Source organism: Amblyomma americanum, chromosome 3, assembly GCF_052857255.1.
Source record: "Amblyomma americanum isolate KBUSLIRL-KWMA chromosome 3, ASM5285725v1, whole genome shotgun sequence".
In the NCBI taxonomy this organism is placed as follows: domain Eukaryota; kingdom Metazoa; phylum Arthropoda; class Arachnida; order Ixodida; family Ixodidae; genus Amblyomma; species Amblyomma americanum.
This window is the reverse complement of record NC_135499.1, coordinates 46,452,854-46,458,402: the sequence shown is the minus strand read 5'-3', so window position 1 is coordinate 46,458,402 and position 5,549 is coordinate 46,452,854.

Below are 5,549 nucleotides of genomic sequence, written 5' to 3'. Positions count from 1 at the left end.
TAAATGAATCTTAACATATGGCCCTGTATGCCCATGCCTTGCAAACTGTTTAGAATTGAACTCTGAAGCACGCTGTCGTACGGTTTCGCAACATCAAGAAAAATGGCTAAGGTGGAAAGGCCGAAAGCTCTCTGGTGTTCAATGTGACTGATCAAGTCTAAGACGCTATCTTGGGCACTAAGATCTCGGCGGAATCCTGTCATAGATGTTGGCAGTGCCTAGCTGTCCTCAAGCCACCATGATAAGCGTTCATTTACCAGCTTCTCCATCACCTTAGCTACACAGGAGGTCAATGACACAGGGCGATACGAGGCAAGGTCTGTCATGCCTTTGCCAGGCTTCAGTACTGGAACTACATGTGCCACCTTCCATGACGGAGGAACATCGCCAGTCTCCCAAACTCGATTGATGAAGTTGAGGAGCTCCTTTCTGAGTTGCAAGGGCAGATTATTCTGCATTTGATTGGTGATGCCGTCGGGACCTGGTGCACACCGGCGCCGCAGGCCACTGAGCGCAGTCTGAAGCTCACGAAGCGTGAACGGGACGTCCATAATTGACCTGGAGGAAGCAGGTGGTATATATATATCTATTCCAGAATCAGCGCGTACGAGTGCGTCTGCAAATTCCTCTGTCAAGCACGGAATAGGTTTTTCCTTGCGTATTGCATGAGCTTCAAAAGGCTTCGAAGAGCGAGATTCTCCATCAAGGCTGCCAATAACTCGCCATATTCTCGTTATCGGTGAGAACACAGTCAAACCAGCACAGAATGAGGCCCATTGCGACCTGTACAGATTGTTCGTGTGCCGTCTAATAGCAGAATTCAACCTATTGAAGGTCGTCCTCAGTTGCCTGTCGTCCTTCTTCCGTACGAGTTGGCGCTCCGCCCTTCTTCTCGCTGCGCAAAGGTTGCAGAGTTTTATATCTGGGGCCGGAAAATGATCAGGTAACTTGACCGCCGTAATTGCTGCTAGCTTACTAGAAATCGTTTTGTCAACAACATCACCAGAAACACGTTCTAGGTGCTCTCTGTACTTCTCCCAGTTGACCACGTTGCTAATTTTAGGACCATGCATACGAAAGTCGGCAGCAAACACAAAAATCGGATAGTGATCACTTCCCATGCGGTCAGGCGCTGTTAACCAACTCAGGCGGACGTCAGGTGAATGCAGTGTCAGGTCTATTGCTGTCGCTGAGGCTGGAGGCCGGAAGAAAGTGGGGCTTCCGTCATTGGCAACACACGGGTCCAAACTGTCAATAACCTCTACGAGTTTGCGTCCACGGGAATCCGTGTTCCTGTCACCCCAAACGGCATGATGGGCATTGAAATCACCGCAGATGATTCAAGGAGCTGGGCAGCGGTCGCAGAGCTGCTGTAGAAACAAATCCAATGCTAGCTTCTTCCGCGGAGATACGTACACGGATGCAATAGAACGGGTTCGAGAGCCGAATTGTATTCTCACAGCCGCTACCTCAATGTCCGCCGTGCAAAGATCGGCAACGCTTAGAGAAACATGTGGAATTTCTCTTCTCATGTAAAGCGCAGCACTTCCTGCATAAAATGACTTTATGCTGCAGTTTTTATGGGCGACATATCCAGTCAAACATCGCCCGCTTGACAGGCCAACTTCTGACGGGGCCAATACTGTGGAACACAAGTCTCTTTCAAGAATGGTTTTAGTTCAGTTAACCGACTTAAAATCCGAGCGCAGTTCCACTGCAATATACACGGAACTTTTCGGTGCATATGAGATCCACGAGATTTGCCCCATCCATATTAGATCGCAAGGAAGTTCGCTGCGAAGGTGGTAATTACGGACTCAAAAGAAAGCACCAGCTGAAGGAAGTTCTTCAGGTTACCAGGCGCCATCGCTGGAACATGTGAACGCAGAGCCCCAAACACAACATGAAGAAAGTCAGACATACCTTGATTTTTGAGCTCCTTATTTTGCGCAACGCACTCACAACATCGACAAAAGATGCCGACGGGGACACACTCTTGGCCGCAGTAGCTGGTTTTTTTTTGTCACGTGCATATGAGGGTCCCCCTTGCCGTGGAGTCTGGCTGTGATCCAGCCGCTCAGGAACATGGACACGTTTTGCTGGAGGTCGAACAGCCGACTCGCGCGCACTGGGTCTTGGCGTTTTGCTGGACTCAGGTCTCTTAGGGACATTGTTGGGCAACGCAACAACATCCGATTCCAACACTGGGAACTCGTCTAATCCTGTGACAGGCGTCTCAGTCGGTGGGGTTTTTGGACCAGCAATAAAGGATATCCGACGGTGCAGAGCGCTCACACGGAAGGGGCAGCCTCCGAATTTCGCTGGATGATCGCCACCGTAATTGGCGCAAGCCAAATCTGCCTTGCAGGTTTTAAATTCGTGGTCGCCTCCGCACCGCTTACAGCGTCGATCCTTTTTGCAAACTTTGGCCACGTGCCCGAACCGTTGGCATCTGAAACACCGTGGAGGAGCTTCAGTGAGATCTGCAACTGCGTGTTTTGTGAATCCCAGATCAATTTTTTCTGGGCGCTCTGAGTTGGGAGCGATTGTCAATACGGTAGAGTTGGCAGGTTTCGCAGCCCATTCTTTTCCTGGAGACTCCACACGACGCACAAGTCGTTTCACGTGCAGTACACCTTGTGGTTTCAGATAATCAAGTAGGTCGCGTTCTGAATACCACTTTGGTACACCCTTAATAACACAGGTGTTCTTCATGTAGGAATGGGGCATCCGCACGTTAACTTTGATGCCAAAAATCTGAGAGCTCTGCAGAAGCTTGTCGACCTGCTCTTCCGTCGAGACATCCAGCTGAAGAGTGCCGTGCATAGTGAAGCGACTTCGAATCGGAGCTGATCCCAGCAGTGATTGAATGGCCGCGAAAAGTAAAATGGTATTCTTCTCTCTTAGATCAACCCTCTTTTCCGTGGGCTCAACCACTATCGGAATCCCTACCGTTCGTTGCTTGCGATGACTCACCAACTTGGCGCCCTTGTTGTACACGTCAGCCATATCGGCCACTGACTCGTCACCGTCCACGATTGTTGACTCAGCCCCACTAAGCGATGAGGTCTCGCTGGACGGGTGGTCCAGTCCATGTTCTGGTCGCTCCACAGCCTGGGAAGCCATGGCCGCCTCTTCCGAGCCAGCCTCCTTTGAATGGCGTGATCTCTTTAGGCTTGCCGGCGCCGGAGCAGCCGTACTCTTCCCGTAGCGACAGTACCGCCTTGAAGATGCTGCCGTCCTCTAATATTAAAATAATACTAGGTAAATTAGGGAAAATTAAGTAAACAGAGCTGAGGCGACAGGCGATCGAACAACGTCTGCGTCTTCGTCTTAGTCCCACCACTCCCGTTCCTGGGTGGTAGTCCTCATTCCGGGACACCATTGACGGTAGCCGCTGTCCGCGCTCTTTGGACTAGAGCCCACTGGGAGTCCAGGTCCAAGCAGCCGGACAAGGTCGCCTCCCAGCCCTCTCTCGTTGGCTGATTTACTCTATTTCCGAATTTTTCTGGCAGGCCCATAACATATGATATGCGTCTGCCCACATCTCACAAAATTTACAGTACCCCGAAAAAGTTGGGTCTATGTGTTTTAGAATCGCAGGGCTCAGAAACGACCCCGTTTAAAGCCTTCTGAGGTGTCGTTCCTCAGTTCTACCAAGGCCCTTGGCGGGCTCTAGGAACGTCTGCCTGCTGAGGCGCAGATATGCTATAATGTCCGCATATGCAGTAAACGGATTTGGTACAGGAGTCCCGACAAAGTCTGGGAATTCAGTGGAACTCCGGGGGAGAGACGCTCGGGCGGCTGTGTGAGCGCCCTCGTTCTCTTCTGTTCCATGGTGTCCGGGCACCCATACCAATTGCTTTGTTCCCTGCGTTGAGCTATGTGGCGCGTTTGCTAAAATTTTGCTGGCAAGTGGCGCTATTCTTCCTCTTATATAATTTCGACAGGCGTTTTGAGAATCAGAAATTATGTGCGTGGCATCGGAGTGAGTAGCTGCCAGCGCTATCGCCACATCGTCGGCTAACGCAACTTTAGTTAGTAGTTTTCACCGGGACTCCATCCACCTGCTTTCCTTTGTGGATGACCGCGACGGTGCACATGCCCTTTGGCGTAGGGCCTGCCGCGTCTACATAAAACGTGCCATTTTTGCTGCCGTAATACTCCTCTATAGCTCTAGCTCTGCCTTCTCTTCTACCTTGATTGTGCTCGGGATGCATTTTTTTTGGTATTGATTTAACTATTAGTATATCTCTGCAGTCCTTGAAAATGTCCCCTCTGTCTTCTGTTGTGGGTGGCAGCACAATGTGCAGATCCTAGAGGACTCGTCTACCAACTTTGGTCGTTGATAACCCCATTATTTGGCTCGTCTGGTGAGCTTCGAGTTGTTTTTCCAGCGTGTTATTCATTGCTAGATGGAGAAGGCGATCAGTCGACGTCTTGGAGCGGCCATCAAGCGCCTTCTTGATGGCCGCTCTGACTATTACGTCTAATTTCTTTTTGTCGCTCTGCCGCAGTTTGAGATAGGGCACGGCATATGTTATTCGTCGGCGGGGTATAAGGCTATAGCTTAAGCCCCCATTCATTCTCCTAACCGTCGGCCGGAATTGCTTGGGACCCGGCGGTGGTCAGAGCGATGCCGATGACTGCTTCTTGTTCTTCTGCTTCGTGGTTGAGCAATAAGGTGTCCCAGGATTGTACATTTATATTCGGATCGTTATAGAAAGGGCAGGTCCAGACCATGTGGACTAGATCTGCAATGCTATTGCAGAGTGTTCATCTAGGATTAAAGACTTCTGGGTGCCATTTTACTATACATTTCAGGGTTTGGGAACACCCCAGTTTGCAATTTCCTCCACATGATTTCCTCTTTGCTACTCAGCTGTCTGTTTATCTGCTGCCGGATAGGCCTTACGACTGAGCTTATAATGAGAAATTATTTCATTAAATGTTTTGATTCGTCACCTGATGGGGGGAGCTCCTTCTTGTTTGTGCTCCTTCTTGTTCCCCCACAGGCCTCGATGAGCCGGGGACCAGATCAGTTAGATTAGCTGTGATGGTACTCTCCCTTCTATCAGAATTTTGGCGGCTGCAGCAGAGATTCTGCCCATATCATAATTCTTAATGGCTGCCTTATAGTCACTATCACCCTTGTACCGTTTTGTATTATTGCTAGAGCCATGGCAACTTCTGCCTCAGTTTCACTTGTGTTTTTAACGGTGCAGTACGAGACCGTGTCTCCACTCTCACTCACCACTACCGCTGCGTGTGCTGCCTTGCGATCGTATTCGGCAGCGTCCGTGAAGAGCACATCGGATCTACCTCGAAATTTGCCCTGTAGGGCCACAACCCTATCTTTGCGTCTACCTTCGTGAAATACCGGATGCATGTTCTTTAGCATGTTCTTGGCCGTAAGGGAAGGAAAATTTCCGACGCGTGGTGCTGACTGCTACTACTACGACGCCGACGGCTTTTCAACCGAACCAGCTGTATACGCTGGCACGTCAAATGAAAAATTAAGGGACAAAGACGACCAGGCTTTCGCATTT